Source organism: Lichenostomus cassidix, unplaced genomic scaffold (assembly GCF_008360975.1).
Source record: "Lichenostomus cassidix isolate B80296 unplaced genomic scaffold, HeHo_3.0 HiC_scaffold_543, whole genome shotgun sequence".
Taxonomy (NCBI): Eukaryota; Metazoa; Chordata; class Aves; order Passeriformes; family Meliphagidae; genus Lichenostomus; species Lichenostomus cassidix.
The window spans coordinates 62,279-81,310 of NW_028147973.1; the positions used below are offsets into that span (position 1 = coordinate 62,279).

The 19,032-nt window shown below is 47.3% G+C and overlaps 1 long non-coding RNA gene and 1 other non-coding gene across 2 annotated transcripts; one reads left to right on the forward strand and one right to left on the reverse strand.

The window, feature by feature from the left end:
- The first annotated feature begins 256 nt into the window (after nucleotides 1-256).
- On the forward strand, nucleotides 257-447 carry LOC146420486 (U2 spliceosomal RNA). The gene has a single exon (XR_014849121.1). It is a non-coding gene; the product is annotated as a U2 spliceosomal RNA (small nuclear RNA).
- Nucleotides 448-9,479: 9,032 nt separating this feature from the next.
- LOC146420487 (uncharacterized) lies at nucleotides 9,480-14,083 on the reverse strand. Its single transcript, XR_014849119.1, has 3 exons — nucleotides 13,175-14,083; nucleotides 12,688-13,090; nucleotides 9,480-12,594 (listed from the first exon to the last, which is right to left on the reverse strand). It is a non-coding gene; the product is annotated as an uncharacterized LOC146420487 (long non-coding RNA).
- Nucleotides 14,084-19,032: the final 4,949 nt, after the last annotated feature.

The following is a 19,032-nucleotide window of genomic DNA, read 5'->3' on the forward strand; positions in this document are numbered from 1 at the left end:
ATCCTGGGAGAAATAGGCGGGGCTATGCAAATTTAAGAACTCGCACAGCGAACGGCCCCACGGGAAATTGAGGCGCGGTCACGAATTTTTGGGGGATTTAAGGTTTAGCGCCCCAGCAGCGCGGGCGGAAAGGGCGGCAGGCGAGCGGGAAAGTGCGCGGGAAGAGCTGGGAAAGAGCTGGAGGGCGGAGAAAAGGTCGCCGTGACTTGTGCGTGAGGCGAGCGCGGTCCGGCCGGGAGCGCGGGAGGTGACGGGCATCGCTTGTGGGCCTTTTGGCTAAGATCAAGTGTAGTATTTGTAGTTATGAGTTTAATATTTGATAATTCCGCGGTGAGAGAACTTTATATTAAGCGGAATTTAGTGCTCGGGAGTCGGATCCGGAGCTTGCTTTTTCCGCTGCGCGCATTGTCCCGGTATTGCGGTGCTTCCGGGCACGGTGCACCCCCGCCAGGGACCTTTGGTTGGTTAAAAACAGATTAAAATCAGAAATAGTGGGAATTGCCGAAGCTGTCCCGCACTATCGCCCACCCTTTTCTGCTGAAATAACGCTTCTCCGCCTCCCGAGCGGCTGCCAGGCTCGGGCGGCGGTGATTCTCTCCCCTCGCAGGTGCCGCGAGATGGCGGCGCCTCCCGCGCGCACTTTTTTGGGTTAAACTCCGTGATTTCGCCGCTTTCCGGGTGAGTTTAAACTTTTTCTGAGGGAAATAAAGGATAATAATGTTGTTTAAATGAATCGGGGAGGGGATTTGGGCAGTTTTACCAAATAAATCCGTGAGGGAGGTGAGGAGCGGGGCGGGGAGCCGCGCGGGTCTCTTTTTTGCAGCTCTTCGATCGCGGATGTTGCTACGATGCAAATAAAGATCTCGATTCTTTTTAAAAACACGGATTTTGTTTATTTGTGAGGTAAAAGAGGTGCAAAACCTCATCGGAGCCGCTTCGGCAGCGGCCGGGAGGTCCTGGGGGTGACCTAGGAGATCCCGGGAGTCCCCAAAGCCGGAAAATTCCCTGAAGCCCCCCCGGAACCTCCCCGGTTTCCTCAGCAATTTTGGGGGCGATGCGACAATTTTGGGGGATTTTCGGGCGTTCCCCGTGTCCTCCCCGGGATTTCCCCCCTCCCCTGCTCTTACCGCAGCCCCGAGGGTCCCTCTGCCGCCCCCGAAAAGCCCCAGAAAGGGGCGAGGGATCCCCCGACCCCCGCTGTCCCGAACCCGCCCGGCAGAGCGGGCCGGGCGCGAGCCGCGCCTCGTGAGGGAAATGCAAATGAGGAGGCTGTCGGCGGGGTTTGCGGCGGTGGGGGGGAACGGGGAGGCGGGGGGGGGGGGGGGGGGGGGTTATGCAAATCGGCATGACCTCATGCCCGAGGTGCATCCTGGGAGAAATGGGCGGGGTTATGCAAATCGGCATGACCTCATGCCCGAGGTGCATCCTGGGAGAAATGGGCGGGGTTATGCAAATCGGCATGACCTCATGCCCGAAGTGCATCCTGGGAGAAATGGGCGGGGTTATGCAAATCGGCATGACCTCATGCCCGAGGTGCATCCTGGGAGAAATGGGCGGGGTTATGCAAATCGGCATGACCTCATGCCCGAACGGCATCTTGGGGAAAATGGGCGGGGTTATGCAAACTAAATGAAACGCGGCGCGAATTGCAGTCTCGGTAAAGGGGCGGGGTCATGCAAATTAAAGCACAATCCCGCATGAATGGCGTCTGGGGAAACGAGGTCCGGCCATGCAAATTAGATCACTGCGCGCAGCGATCTACGCCATCATGGCGGATGAAGGTCGGTCAGGCAAACTCGATTCCTTAGCGGCGCGAATGGCATCTTGAGAGCTCCATTGGGGGATTTTCAGAGTTTAGGCCTCGGTGCGCGGCGGGCGCGGGGGGGAAATGGGGTTTCAAGCCTTTCCTGAGTCCCCGAAAAAAGACCTTTTATCCATTTTTCCCCATTTATCCCCGCAGCTCCTCTCAGCCCCGGCTCGGCAAATCCAACCGCATGATCCGAGCGGCCAAAAGCCCGAACGCGGCACCTTCGCCGTGCCTCTGCCGGCCTGTCCGGCCCCGCTGGCCACGCCGAGAATCCATGAAAAAACTCCTGCAGCTCCCGAGCCTTTCCGCCTCTCCCGGAGCTCCCAGCGCCTCACGAGCTTCCCGCGCGGCCGGCCGGAGCGGCGGGGTGATGCATATTAGAGACACAGAGCACCGCCGTGATTTCGGGTCAGTGCTTCAGAAACATGTGCTGACAATGCGGGAACACAGCGGGAAAGAGTCTCTAAATTGCTGGAAAGGAGGTACGGGGCGGCGCGGGGGAGACAGCGAGGTGTGTGTTTGTCGAGCGGGGTGCCGCCGGGAGTGGGGGAAGGAAATTGTCATCGCCGCTCGGCCGTTTGGCTAAGATCGAGTGTAGTGTTTATAGTTATTTATTCGGTTTTGGGTACGTCCTTGATGAGAGGACTTTACGTGAAGCGGCAATGCGGTGCCTCCGGGAACGGCGCACCCCGCACGGGGACATTACAGTAGTGAAAAAGCACAAGGAGAGAGCGGTTGCTTAACTGCTACGTATACTTGTCGCAATATCAGAGGTTATTATGTGACAAAAGGTTTGTGTTGCTTCCGAAGGTGCCGCGAAGGCAGCGCTGTAGGTTGTGGATCCCGTCCGTCCTTCTGCCTCAGCGCCCGCAACATCTCGTGCCTTAGCCCCGCCTGTCCCAGGGACTCTGTTATAGGGCGCTAATAACGAAGAGATTAATAAGTAGGTTACAGTGAAAACGGACAGCGCAAGTCTGCTTCTGCAGGTGCTACCGGAAATACCCGAATGGTGGAGAGAGCGAGGGTAAGTATGTCAATTCATAACGTATCTTTCTATTCTTTAGCAAGTAAAACCACCTGCTTCCACAGCACTTCTGAGCTTCATTCTCGCTGTTTACAGAAAACTTTTACAGGCCTGTCTGTGACTGACGTGATGGCTGCAGCGCCACGATGGTCCGTATCAACAGTGGCTGCTTCTTTCAGTTCTCTTTTTTCTGGTATACTTTCTTCTTACTAGCTACTTAAGTCATCTCCTTCACTTGGGTAGCAGCATTCGTAAGGCACTGGGTACTATACTGTGGCTTGGGAATAAATGGCCGGCCATAAAGGTAGTAAACAGCTTTGCTGCAAGACAGAAAATGTTTGCAACATCTAACAAAAAGGTGGTTTTAGCCTGTGATTTTGTAATTATGGAACAGGCTTCAGCTACTTCACGTACAACACATGAAAAATTATTTATTGCTGAAACTCAAAAAGGCCACTACTTCTGCTGTGACACACTGCGGCCACCTGGATACGTGTCCTTCCCTAAAAAACAAGACATGGACAACAGAAAAATTGCAGGAGTTCCTTACCTCAGGATGTTTTTTTTTTTCTCTTCCTGCTCTTACCTTCTCGTATCTCTTCATTTTAATGCACATTGAAAGGACTGCAATTATCAGTACGGGGGAACGAATCCTGAAGTGCTGCTTCTCCCTCTTGCTTGTTGTGTCACAGAATGCACCCAGAAAATACCATTCTATACCGTACAAAGTTCCAGGTATGGATAGAAATAATAGAAAAACTTCATTAATTACTTTCCCCTACATAAGATTGCCCATGCTTGTAAAATCTGTAGCAATACATAGAAAAAATTGCAGATAAGGTCTGTATCAATTTCAATCCAGAACACCATCATTTTAAATTCTTTAAAAAATACAGGTTTGGATGATGGTGCTACCACTTCTTAAATTACAAACTTTGGCAATACTGATCTCAAAACTGCTACACGTTGCTACAAATATTTTCATAAATACTGGACAGTAAATAAGGTGTTAAGCTTTATACCTGAACTTAGTTATTACCTGTGCGTAGACTGCATAACGCACACGTGGCCTGCTGAAAAACACTTTAGCGTTAAACCGGATTCGTGCAGCTACATTCTGAGAGCTGCCATGACATGCACCTCCTAGAATAGGCATGTACAGAAATTTGGCTTTCACATGGCCTACAAGAAAGAAGTGAAACCTTACTAGTTCTTTCAATGTCATCTGAAAGAAAGCACATCTGTCATTTTAAATGCTGAAGGGTAACTGTCTTGACCTTCCTCCCCTGCACCCTCGGTGAGGCACTGCATGAGGCTTCGTAGGGTTTATGTCAGCCTTGGCACAAAATGCTGCATGGCTCATATGGTGGGTAACTTACAGTGAGTGTTCCACGTGCTATTCCGCTTAGCCGAGTCACACAAAAGCAAGGAAGATGCTCTAAGGGGCTCTTGGGAGGTACTGGTTGTGTAATCGTTCATTCTGAATGGTTCAGCAGCCCACAGCATTATGGCCTGGGAGCAGAGATGACAGCATATAGGCAAAGGCCTCCTGTTCCCCCCTGAGCTGGGGGAGAGTGGGTACAAACCTGCTTCCTGCAAGCGTATCCTCTTGGCCTGCTGCATGCTGAGGCTTGGACAACTTGGAGGGCAGCTGCAGGCTTTGGCCTCTGTGCATACACACCTCTCCCAGAAGGTGCGATGACTTAATAACAACTTTGCCTGGATGTAATCAGCTGGCTGAATGTCAGTGCAAAGTATCTGTCTTGAGGCAAGCTTGTGGATGGAGTGAGATATGAATGTTTGGGTGAGGAAGAATGAGGACTGTGTGATGACCATCCCTGGAATGAAATTGGAACTCTGCAGAGAATGGAGTGCGTGCACTGTTAGGCAGCCTTTGCTGTAGGCAAGTGTGAAGAAGCCCTGCAGATGGGAGCCATAAGGAAATATTCCAAAGCGGTGAGAATGAGTAGGACATGTTAGAGTTGGTGGTTCCAGTGGGATGACATGTGCATGGGGTCAGGGATGGTACACCCGTGTGAGAAATGGTATAATACTGTGAAACTTTAATGTGCAGGCATTGCTGAGCAGGCCTGAAGCCCTCCCCTGTGGTCAGGACTTAAGCAGGCAGCTGGTGGATAGGAGGCCAAGGAAAAAACGGCATGAGGCAGTTGGACTTGCACATGTGCTGAGCTGTTCAGAAATGACTGACATGTGTATTGTGTTCTCTTACAGATGGTGGTGTTTGGCTGCTGCTGGAGTTGCCGGTCCCCACGAGGATATTGTGGTGATGTGGTATGCGTAGAAAAGAGAAAGATGGCATCTGTTCTGTTCCAAAAGATGTTGAAAACAAAATGACATGAAAGGCTACTGAAGGAAAATTGTTGTGACTGAGTGCTACTGTTGGAAAATGTATCAGGTTAAAAATGTTGTGTAACTGTAGTCAAAGGTTTTGTTTGGGTTTCCCCTGGGAAAAGGAATTTTAGGTTTCTTGCAGGGCAGTGTTGTGCCAGATGAGGTCTGGTGAAGTCAGCATACCAAGAGATTGGGAGTGACCCCCAAAGATAAGCAGAAAGATAAAGAACATGAACAGAACATCCAGCAGGAACTTGTGGTTCTCAACAAGACCTGATGGATATCACAAGCAGCTAGGCCAGAGCAACTGCAGCAGGGCTGAAGACATCCTGGCCCAGAAAAAAGACTGCCAAGAAAAACTGAAGAATGTCATTAGCATCAGAGGCAAGGAGATTGGAGTCCAATGAGAGACGGAATATGGGGAGTTTGCTCAACTTTGGAGTAATGAACACTGACCCAATGCTTTCCTCTGTACTTTTACTGTATGCAATTTCTGAGAAATGGAGTAAAAGCTATGTATCCTGGAATGATTGTTTCTGCGCACCCGGGCTATGGGTGGATGAGATGATTGCTGTGGTACATCCTGACCACAAAATAAAGTAATGCCTTGAGTCTGTAACATGAAAATGTTGTTGGAGAGTTTTTCTATTTTTTTCTGCAGATTGGGTGACACTAGTAAACACATGGCAGTAGTGTAGAGGTGGGAAAAAAACCCCCAAGACTAAAGAAGTGATCCTTGCAAAAGCACAGGATGGGGTAACACATGCAAACACAAGTGAATGCAGCCATGAAACAAGTGAAAAAACCCCAGCAATACATAGTAGAAGCCCCTAGGAAATCCTGTAGAAAGAGATGAGCAAAATGGACGTAATGCGCATACAGCTGTTTCTCACAGCTGTATGCTAGTGCTGCAGTATCCCCCAAAATGTGTTTTGTTTTTCAAGAATTGTAAATTGTGGAGTTTTCAAGAAGTGGTAAAAAGACCCACTAAGATTTGAAAGAATGGTAATTTGTGCTAACACAGTTGAGGGAAAGCGTGTAAAAATCAGGCACTGAACCTTAGTAAAATTCTATAGCAAAAGAGCTCCAAAAATTGTGAAAAAAGTAAAACGGTAAAAGTGCTGGGAAAAAAGCCTCCGCTCCAGTGTTGCCACAGCGACGGGCGGGCGGAGGCAGGCGTGGCTTTGGGCGGAGTCAGAGGGCACCGAGGGGCGGGCTCTTGGGCGGGGTGCGGGGAGCACCAGGGGCGTGGTGCAGAGACTACCAGAGGCGTGGCTTTGGCCCGGGCCGAGAGACGACAGGGGCGGGGCCAAGGGAGGGACGAGGGGAGGAACAGTAGGTGGAGTACAGTGACGGACGCAGACCCGGGGGCGGGGAGGTGGGCAGGGCTTTGGTGACGTCAGTGTGCGGTGAAGAAGATACGGACCCAAAAAAAGAGATTAAAATCAAGGGGCCACTCTGGCTCGGTGGGTATGGCCTTAAGCCGAATCCTTGTACTTCCGGAGTTCGAGTCCCACCGCAGCCTCCCACGGTGCGTGCGCTGGGCAGGGAGTCTGGGAGCTAGCTCTGCGCCTGCTTACCGCCGGTGGAACATAAATACTGTAAGCCAGAAAGTGGGGCGACTGCGGCGCGTGTCCCCCGTCTAGGGGGGGAGGCCGCCAAAAATGCCTTTTTGCCACCTTCAAACATGAAACAACAACAAACCTCACCTCTTCGAAATCACACATCTCTCACTTTTCTAACACAACACAGAAACAAACACCTCACCTACTACAAACAACAAAATACACAACAAACAACACCACACACCAACAACATACAACAAACAACTAAATACACACACCTACACTCCAAAACACTCATACACGCATTTTACAATCAACAACTACAAACACCAATGCCTCACACCACACAAACGCCTCTCACATCCACCAAACGCCTCTCAAAACAACTACACCAACACAAACACAACACACACCATGTCCTCATAAACACAAACAAATCACACTTCAATCTTCTTTACTCTTTAGCTACTTGCTCTTCCCATCTCACCATTACTCCTTTTCATGCACCTTCAAGGGCCTACCTGCAATTCTCACTCATCAGCAACGACTGCTCAACTGCTACTTCCCCATCCGCCTCATCACAGCACACAATCCACCCACAACATGCCCGTCCACCAGAGCTGCACAAACCTCCACCTATGGCTACAAACTGTACAAAAACTTCATCAAATACTTGCCCTTCCACAACATTTCCCAGGCTTTCAAAATCTGCCTCAGTACATACAAATATTGCCACATCAACTCTCTATCCATTTCAATAAAGAACACCAGCACTTGCAACTCTAGAAAACTTCTGCCTTTGGATGATGTTCCTAACACTTCTTGCATTAAAAATTTGGCTAGGCTGACTTCAAAACTGGCACACATTTCTCCACATGTTTTACCTAATACAAAACAGGAAATAAGGTGCTTGCCCTTATATCTCCACATACCTATTACCTGTCTGTGAACTGCATACCACATGCATAGCCTACAGAAATACACTTCACGATTCAATCTGATTCCTAAGGCTCCATTGTACAAGCCTTACAGAACACCACCTCATCAATTATCCAGGTACAGAACTTTAGCTTTCAAAAGGCCTAACAGAAACAAACAACTTTTGCTAACTCTTTCAATGCCATGTTAAACAAATAACATAGCTCATGGTGCTGAAGAAACAATAACTGCAATAACCATCCTCCCCTGTTCCCTATATGACACACCAAAAGATGGTTCAGAAAGTTTACTTCAAACACAATAGCAAATGACACACAACTCACAGGGTGGCTGATTCTCAGCCTCTGTTCCAATCACTCTTCCACTCAGCCACATCACATAGAAGCAAGGAAAATGCCCAAAGGGATCATTTGCAGGTGCCGATTGTATAATCGTTCAGTCTGAACATGTGGACGGACCAGGCCATGCTTCTGATAAAAGTATTTGGCGTAGATGAACTCCCATTGCTGTGACCAAAACATCTGACAAATACTTTACTTCCCTTTATTAAAAAAACACCTCTCTGATCACCACAGCTCTGGTATTAGGTTAGCCCAACACACTGCAACCTAACAGGGATCCTTCTCAAAACCTAGGGAAAAAACTTACATTGAGATGTCAGCACCTTCACTGATGACTTCTTTACAATTCACTGGCAACATGTCATTCATCTAATCTTATTTGCCACATAAGCCACACAAGGTATTTACTCTTTGAATTAGGACTCTAACATCTCTTACTTGAAAAGGTTTCCACCATGGCCCATGACTATGATCTCCCTCCCTCTTCCTGCTGATCGAACCTGCCTCAAACCACTGCCTCTTTTGAACGGCTAGGAAATCCTTGCACACACTTGGCACAACACACCCAGGAGTCCAAGGCCAGCCTCAGGCCTAGCTCCTAGCCACTTCTGTCTGGCACAAATCCTGACATTTGCACAACTTTATGATACAAAATCCCACATTTGCCCGTGAGCACCTGGCTGGCAATCGATGGCTCTTTTACACAGCGATGGCACATCGCCACCCTCAGGTAAGATAGGCGGATTGGAGGAATCCAAGTGCACACAGAGTTCTGCTTCTTCACACCTTTCATCTCACAGGATTCCTACAGCATGCACACTTTTCAGGTACAATACCACATTTCTACCAGGCTGCAAACAGGGCCTCTTTTACACAGGTAACCAACTTTTCCACCCTTCTGTCCTGCACACCATGACAAATGCCTCCTCACATCATAAAAACCATCTGACAACACTTCATAACGAGCCTCAAGATACACTAGATCACCTCTGGGTTAAATCAATCCACTCAGTCTGGTTTTCTGGGAAAAAAAAACTGTTTCAACCTTTTACAAACCTCCTTTGTGTGATTAAGAACACCGAGCTATACTGATAGCAATCATAACAATCCATTCTTTACATTCATTTCAATTATTCACTACCCACAACAACAGCTGCAACTGCTGCAACTGCTGCAACTGCTGCTTCAGGACACCACATCGGTAGAAATATGGGGCCAGTGATATTAAAGGAAGCAAGGCCAATAACCACATCAAATCTCTTCTTCCCCCACAGCAATGACCATGGCCACATCTCCTTCTCTCTACCTCAAGAACACACTCTGGGGAGTACCTGACAGCGTAACAGCTCTCAAGAACCACCGCCTAAACTTTTATATAATTACACTCATCTATTGACATTATATCTATTAGCACTTCTTATACAAAATACCTACCCATCATTACAAATCCATTGACACTTATGGAACCTCTCCTAAGACATGAGCCACCTATTTACAAGGTTCACCGTGTACATTTTCACACTTCAACATCACATTACCCTTCTACACTCTAGCCGTACACATCTACTCATATTAAACCTCTCTTTACATTAATATCTAATATCTCATTGGACTTGGTATACAACAGCTAATAGATCTATTTCCTCCTTTTTTACATTCTGTGCTATATTTCATCCTGACTTAGAAGTTAAGCTCCTTCATTGCTTCATTTCTATATACAAGACTTATGTTGCACTTTCAAATCCATCTGCTTTGGCCTTGCATGGACAAACTTATGCAGGGCACACATGACGCTTGCTCTCTCTGCCTCATGTGCACGCTGCCCCAAGCAACATTTTACAATACCATTGTCCTTTCTTTCCCTACACTTTACATCCATGTCATACCCTCCATTATTCAAATCCTAACACTTTGCTTACTGCCTACAAGATCACTGTCATCAATAAACAACAGAAAATTTTGCAAGGGCTCCCTGGCTCAACATTTCTTTTTCCTCTTTCTCTTATTGCTCCTACCATTTCACATGGGACCTTTTTCATGCATATTTATAGGACTGCAATTACCACTGCTCCACAAACATTTGGGAAGGGCTACTACTCCCTCCGGCTCACCCTGTGAACAAAATCCAGACCCAAGATGCCACTCTGTAGCTGTGGAAAACCTCCAGGTATTCATACCATTAATTAAATAAATAAATGAAATTCTATGCCTTCAAAAAATTAACCATCTCTCTAAAATCTAACAAAATGCATTAAAAAACTCTCCTGATCAAGTAGGTATCCATTTCAATGCTCAACAGACACACTTGCAACTTTTAAAAACTTCTGCCTTTGGATAATGCTGCTATCACTTCTTACATTACAAACATTGAAAATTCTCACCTCAAATCTGGGTTCTGGGGGATCACAGGACACTATGCTGGGGCTGTCACCGGCCCAGACCCTACCTAGGCCCTTATGGGATATAGGCTCACCCTGGCCTTACACACAGCTGCTCTGGCAAAAGTTCCTCCTACACACACAAGACTACATGGCCGGTGTTCTTAGGCACACCCTGAAAGGGGGAGCTTTGCATGGGACTCTGAGATGCAGGGGGCAGCACCAGCCACTGCCCTCAATACCTCTCACTCATCCTTCCTTACAGCTAACACACGAGGGCCCCCCACCCACTCCACAGCCCCCTACAGCCCTGGGGTGTCAAGTGCTGCCCTGGACAATACAACACCTCTCGGCTCCGGAGCCCAAATCCTGGCTTTATGGGGCTGTGGTGGGACTCAGCAATAGGGACCGGGGCCTGCACCTCTCCTGGGATGGCCTTCAGCTACACTAACCTTGCGTGGTAACAATTCACAGAGTAGCCAGTTATCTGCATCTCTCTGACATCCCCTCCTACGACACTGACAGCAAGCCACCTTGGGACTGGGCCCTGCCTCCCACACCTTTCTCCCTTACGCTACTCCCGATGCCTCTGCCACAAATTTCTACTGATGCTTTCTACTGCTGATCAAACACAGAAATAATTCACACATTCACACTTTTCATTAGGAGTTCATTTATTAAAGGATTTGTGGCAAGTCAGAAGTGAAAATAAATTGCATCAGCCTGCACTAACCACACAGCTTTTCCTTGCTTAAGAAGGTGACACTCAACCCTCTCAGCAGCACTAAAAAATCCAGCTTGGCAGTTTAATAAAAGCCACGTAAGACCTGCTGGGCCCAACACCATAACAAAGGTCACACTTCTTTTATAGAGCTCTGCAACTACTCACATCAGATACCACTTTGGGGACTGCCACAACAACAGTCTTAGCCATCCTGGGAAGCTCTGGCTCTAAACAGCCTGCTGCTGGCAGCTCCTGCAGCCAAAATATGTCCAGGGGCTTGATGATTGGCATCTTCGGCACCACCTTCCTGCCATCCTAGGCAGCTGAACCGGGACACCCGGGACATTCCAGGCACCCATCCCTGCAGAACCATTAACATCATTCAGTGCTTTGCAAAGCAAACCTCAGAGGGCTACAAGGCATTTCTAAGGAAAACCCACCAAAAACCCCAAAATTTTAGTGCCCAAAGAACATGCTTTTTGCAAGGCGGCCACAGCCCTGCTGATACCAAACGCTACACCTATCCATGCTTTACAGGCTGTGGGTAATGCCTTCAAAAACAGGTTAGCCCATCACCACCTCCCACTGACAGCATCCTTGGGGCAACTCTTTCATTTTTGCACATTCAAATGACAAGAGGAAAAAAAGGCCAGGTCTTTGGCATTTCTCTCAGCACACTCTAGCAGCTCACAATACCCTTCAGGAAAAGAAGGTACTACCAAAAAAGACAACACGATGGATGACAACATCCATCTGGTATCACCAACTAACAGTGACAAGATGCCAAAAGAAGCCCCAGCGGGGAAGAAATGGAAGCACAGACCCCTGCTGCTGACACGGCCCAGAACAATGCTGAGAAAGCATCAAGACACAACAAAATCCTATCACACGGAACACAATGGACGTGGACAACATTACACAGACACAGACAACATCACACAGGCATGGGCTAAAACAACTCAGCAAGTTTCCTACTGCAAGATGACCCACAGGCTGATGATGCTCAAGGAAACAAGCCTCCACAGCAATAGCACATGATAATGAAAAGTCAATCCAAACAACAACTTACTGCCAAAGTTATTAACACCATGCTCAAGAACCTCACCAGGCCTACAGAAGGAACCAAGGAATGCCAGGTGACCGTGCTGATCACTCCTGACACAAAAGATAACATCTACACAAAAGAAGACCCATGTCAAAAAGCTCACAAGAACAGGGATGTGCCTCAGAGCTGCCCTACCCAGCAAAGGCTCGCCTGATGCTGAAGAGAAAACCTCTACCTTTACCTCCAAACGGCCTGTCCCACAACACTGCTCTCCTCTAACCAAACTTCAAACCTGTCATTACAATGCTTTTTCCCTTCTGCCAACCACCACTCCTGACACAGCTTTCACCAGACAAGAGGACACAATCCATCCTCGACACTGTGGACGGCGCTGTGTTCCCTCTGGTCTGCTTCGGTGCCTGCAGCAGTTCAAAAGAAAATTCAGACTGTCGTGACACACCCCAAAAGAGACCCCTTCTGCAACCTCTTCACTGACAACGGGTATCCCTTACCTTTCCAAACTTCAACTCCACACCTGCCGGTAGTACCTAACGCAACAAAACAGAAAACGTGACCGTTGCCCTCAACAACGCTCATCCCCAGGCTCCTCCCCACAGCTGCCCCAGCTCACCTCAAATCTTCATCCAAGTACACAGTCTCGTGGACAATGCGTGCAAAATTCAAACAAACACCCTTACCGCACTGCCAGCCAGAAAGGTACTCAACAGCTTTGCTGCAAGACAGAAAATGTTTGCAACATCTAACAAAACGTGGCTTTAGCCTGTGATTGTGTCATTATGCAACATGCTTCAGCTACTTCACATGCAACACATGAAAAATCATTCCTTCCTGAAACTCAAAAAGGCCTCTACTTCTGCTGCGACACACTGCGGCCACCTGGACACGTGTCCTTCCCTAAAAAAAAAAAGAACAACAGAAAAATTGCAGCAGTCCCCTACCTCAGGATGTTTTTTTTTCTCACTTCCTTCCTGCTCTTACCTTTTCATATCTGTTCTTCTTAATGCACATTGAAAGGACTGCAATTATCACTACTGGGGAACAACTTCTCAAGTGCTGCTTCTCCCTCTTGCTTCTCCTGTCACAGAATGCACCCAGAAAATACTGTTCTATGCCAAACAAAGTTCCAGGTATGGATACAAATAATACAAAACCTTCATGAATTACTTTCCCTTACATAACATTGTCCATGCTTGTAATATCTGTAGCAATACATAGAAAAATTTGCAGATAAGGTCTGTATCAATTTCCATCCACAACACCATCATTTTAAATTGTTAAAAAAATACAGGTTTGGATGATGGTGCTATGGCTTCTTACATTACAAACATTGCCAATACTGACCTCAAAACTGCTACAAGTTGCTACAAATATTTTCATAAATACTGGACCCTAAAGAAGGTGTTCAGCTTTATACCTCCACTTAGTTAGGACCTCTGTGTAGACTGCATAACACACACAAAGCATGATGAAAAACACTTTACTGTTAAACCTCATTGGTGCGGCAACATTCTGAAAGCCATCGTAGAGTGCACTTCCTGGTAGAGGCATGGACACAAATTTACAATTCACGTGGCCTATGAGACAGAAATGAAACCTTACCAGTTCTTTCAATGTCATCTGAAAAAAGCACATCTGTCATTTTAATTAGTGAAGGATAACTCTCTTAACCTTCCTCTCCTGCAAGCTCAGTGAGGCACTGCAACAGCCTTCATAGGGTTTATGTCAGCCTCGGCACAAAATGCTGCATGGCTCTAGAGCAGGTGACTTGCACTGGCTGTTACACATGCTATTCCACTTAGCCGAGGCCCAGGGAAGCAGGGAAGATGCTCCAAGACGTACACGGGAGGTACTACATGTGGAATCTTTCATTCTCAATAGCTCAGCAGCCCACACCGTGCATCCAATGGAACTGTTCTGTGTACGTTGACTCCTGTTGCTGGGACCGATACACCTCAGCCATACTTTCCTCTACTTTGTGCATTTAACGGCTCTCTGCTAGGCACACTTCTGCTATTGGCTTAGCCCTACGTGCTGTGGCCTGAGGGGATCCTTCTCGAGGCCTGCTCACACCACTTCCATTTAAATGTCAGCAGCTTCACTGCTCATCTCTTTAGCACTTTGTGGGAGGATATCACAGATCTGTTTTTCTTACATGCCCCGTACAACAGGCAGTATATTTATTCTTACAAATAGGACACAGACATCTCTTACCTGGAAAGATTTCCCTCTTTGGTCAACAGTGCCTTCTCTCTCCCTCTTCCTGCTGCTCACTCATTCCAAAACAGAACCTGGCTGTCACCAGTGTCTCCTTTTCAACAAGTCAGAAATAGTTCCATGCTACAGCCTTAAAGGCAGTTTGGAGAGGGGCCCCAGGACTCCAAGGCCACCCATAGCCCTACTTCCTGGCACCCTTTCTCTGCAATGATTCCCACCGTCTTCAAAATTTTATGAGCCGCAATCCCACATTTGCCCGTCGGCAACTGCCTGGGAAAGTTGACTTTTGTCCACACAAGGGACAGATTTCCACCCTCATGTCTTGCAGGCACATTGGAAGAGCCTCTGTCTGTCCGAGCACAGACAGAGCTCCGCTTCCTGGCATCTTTCCTCTGGGAGGAATCCTAGAACACTCACCACTTTAACTAGAGGAATCCCACATTTGGACCCTGGCTAAAAACAGGGTCTCTTTAGCACAGGTAGGAAACTTTCATACCCTACTGTATTGGACACGCTTGCAAATGCCGCTTGACGTTATGACAACCATCTCACAACACCTAACAATGACCCACGAGGTCAGGTATATAACCTGTGTCTTACCTCACTACCTTCTGGTGGATTTTGTGGGAAAAAAACTCACTGTTTGAACCTATCTACCAACCTGTTTACTGGGATTAGGGACAGCAAGCTATGTTCATTTGGTCATAGAAATCCTTTCTTTCTTCGCACTGATTTCAATTATTCACTACCCACAACAACAGTTGTAACTGCTACTTTAAGACACTGCATCTGAAGAAATATTGCAAGTATGATATTAAAGGAAGCAAAACCAATAACCACACAAAAACTGTTACTCACCCAGGATGACAAACATGGCCACATCTCCCTCTCGCCACCTGGAGTACAGACCTTGGGGAGTGTCTGGCCGCATAGGGACTACACAGAAGCTTCACCCCTACGCTGACAGGCACTTGACTGCAACAAAAAATGCTTAGAATGCATATCTTAATGCTACTTTCTATACCGCTTCACTTTTCAGGTGCTCTCCATGCCAGACCCCACCAACACAGGGCAATGCAGGATCTCCTGGAAGAACTGATGCTGCTGCTGCTGCTGCCACCACACCCACTGCCACCACCACCACAGCTACTCAGCTTCCCTGGAGGGAACCCAGCACAGCACACCCAACACCACCTCTGAGACACAGCTGGCCGTGGCAGGGCAGGCTTTTATTCATTTCTCTAAATATAAACTTAAGCTGGTTTTTAGCAAGCAGGAGCTGGTGGGCTTTCAGACAAGCATCTTGGTCAGGAGAGACAGCACCTGTGGGCACTCCCTGCTCACTCATCCACCTCATACAGCCAGGAATCTCTGGGAAAAGGCACCAGCTCCTGGGTTGCACTGTTCCAGCTGGTAGCTTTATCCTGGAAAAATTTTTTATCATAGAATGATAGGACCAGGGGGAATGGCTTCCCACTGACAAAGTTCAGGGTTAGATGGGATATTGGGAAGGAATCCTTCCCCATGAAGGTGGTGAGGCCCTGACCCCTGCCCTAAGAAGCTGTGGCTGCCCCTGCAAGTGACCAAAGTCAGTTGGATGGGGCTTGGAGCAACCCAGGATACTGGAAGGTGTGCAGTGAGATGATCTTGAAGGTCCTTTCCAACCCAAATCCTCCTATGATTCCATGGAATGTGAAAATTATTCTCAAGGCATCATCTCCCACATGATTGCCCAGGTGCCTGTGTGGCATATCTCACTGATAACAGCTCCAAGCCTAGTTATCAGCAGAGCACCAACATTCCTGCCTTCCTGTGCCACCTGAACTAGGGTCTATGAGGGCTTTTGCCTTTGCTAAACATCTGGAGAACAACTGCCATTTGAGGGAGGACAATTGGAGTGATCCAGAAGCATTTAACAATTGGAATATCATTCTGCTCCACAGCTTTTTATTTTTTCCTGTTCTACAATGTCATTCACTAATGAATGCACCGTGGCCTGGGATTAGGTTTAAAGCAGTATTTTCCTGTTGCTCTTCCCTGCATGTTGGTCACACCCTTAATGGTCTTCCTAGGAACTATTTACTTTAAGAGGTTTGCTTCTAAGTCCTCCAAGTGATCAAAACCAGGCAATGCATGGCTTTCTCTGCTATGACCTCAGTTTTTCCTGGAAAGAAATGGGAACAAAAGAAAATTCATACTTCCAAAATTAATGCAATCAGCTTGAAAATCATAGTGTCCGTGAAAATGAACTCTCCATTCTTTCTTGAGCAGGCTAATATTCACTTTAAGGGAAGAGAAACTCCAGGGAGAATGAGCACTTGTTGGCAGGATGGGCCTTCTGTAAGTGCCGCTGTGACAAATCCCAGCCAGGGCTGCAAGGATCACTCTGGAGCTGAAGCTTGGGAAGCAGCCGGGGGAAATCAGCAGCCCGGCACCTGCTGAGCGGGATATTGCCACATCCACTCCTTCCCTGGACACCTCCACCACCTCCCCGGGCAGCCCCTTCCAATGCCTGACCGCCCTTTCCGTTAAGAAATTCCTCCGGATGTTCCAGAGGATGCTGCACTGAGCCTCTCAAGAGATCCCTGTGCTCTCTGCAGTATATTTACAGAGCTCCAGGCTCTTCAGATCTTTCCAGCCTGACCCAGGCCCCTGATGGCAGCTGGGTCCTGGGCCAAGGTGCTCACCCCTGCAGGGGGTCCAGGGCAGAAAGGTGTGAGAGCAGCAAGGTTGGGGCCTTGCCACGTTTGCCTTTGCAGGACCCTTCCAGCCCCACTCTTCATGGAGCTCCAAGCCCTTCAGATTTCTCGGCCCTAACTCTCAGCATAACCATAACCCTAGTTAATTACCCCAACACACTACCTGGGCTCTCCCCGTCAGAAAGACGCAGGAGCAGCAATGTTAGGGCCCTGCCACGATGGCCCCGCAGGGTTAGGGTTACGCTTTTTTGCCTAAGTGCAGAAACGAGCGGCGATATGGATGTTCTCCTAACCCTTCCCGGTTTCACACCTGAATTGTCCGAGCCAGGCGTGTTCCTCAGATGCTGCGGATGGGTAACCTACATTACGTATTGTCTCAGAGTTGTATTGCAGCTTTTTGTGGTTTTGTATTTACTATGATATTTAACTCTTCTCTTGGATCACCTCATTCATTTTGAGGAATTACAATTACTTCTCAGGTCCATGTATTATGTTGCATTTCTCTTGGAAAAACAGTCAATATTAGTCAACATGCCTGTCTTCACCCTTCTGTCCTTCCTCCTCCTGCCACGCACATTCCCCCACCCCCTAGAATTCATATGCTTCTATAATGCAGAACTGTAAAGCTAGCTGGATTACAGGTACACCAAGTATCTCTTCATGCAGCCATAATCCCTTAGATGATAAGAAACTGTCCTGCTGCCATTTGTAATACGTTGGCACTAACTCAGAAGTAGTATCAATGATTGTGGTTTTATCCCTGTCTTGCTTCTATAGATTACTTAAAAGCCGAATCGCATTTGCCATTTCCAACTAAAAGCAACGTCAAGTGGGGATATTGATGGAAATCGGTTTTATGTTACACGACCGTAATTTTATTAGCTTTTCCCCAGTATTACTGTTATTTCTTTGCTGATGAACAACCCCGCTTTACATGCCTCGTAGTAGCCTACAGTGACGTGCTCGTGAGGGCCAGGGGACAGTGACCCGCCCGGCTCGGTTACTCTGCCGTTTATGCAATGGAGCACGTACAGCCTTGTGGCTTTCTTAGATTTTCCTGAAGTACCTTTAAGGTGGTGAAGCAGAACCGCTTCACTGCAAAACGTTCCTTTTAACAAGCAGTCGCTGCCTCGATATTATGCTAAATTTCAGAATAGCAAGTCCTAGAGGTGCTGTTTAACAGGGAGGAACTCTAACAAAACTTTAAATGTTGCGATAACCCCACAGTGTGACTGCAGCTTCTATTATTGACTTTAGATTTGTCAAATCGTTTGCTATCCAACGTGCCTTGATCTTGCCTCAGGCTGCCTATCGCAAATTAATGCCCGGGACCCAGTTCAGTTCTCCTTGAGGAGAGTAAAAAGCCAAACATTCCTTTATTCCAGCTCTCCTTGGAGAATGCAGTTTCATAATTAACGAATTTGTTGCTTTTAAAGTGATCGGCATTGCTCCTGATAGGAACATCCAACTACACTACAACAGTATTTTGAGGGGAAAAGAATCCCCTCGGTGCTGAGTACAGGGTTGTGGATTTTACTTGTTTTTTTTAAATGCCTGAACTGCTAAATTAATTACTCTGTCAAATTAGTCAAGATCCAAGACTGAGTTTTGGGAGAAACATTTTACAATGTAATAGCGTAATTGTCCCTCTTATCTTTTAGATTCCAATATCCATAGATCCCAATTACCTTAATTTACATTCAGAACAAATGCACTTCTTCCTCCGTGCCCAAATGCCTTAGCGATGCCGTCTCTCTTGATTACAGAACTTTTCCAAGGGAGCAATACTAATGAAAATTCTATTCTAAATCAAATATTCATTTGCGAGCAATTTTACCGTTCCAAAACAATCTAGGAATTACATTTAGAATCATTACCTTAATTTAATCCATATAAGCACAATAATTCAGTGTTCAGATCTCA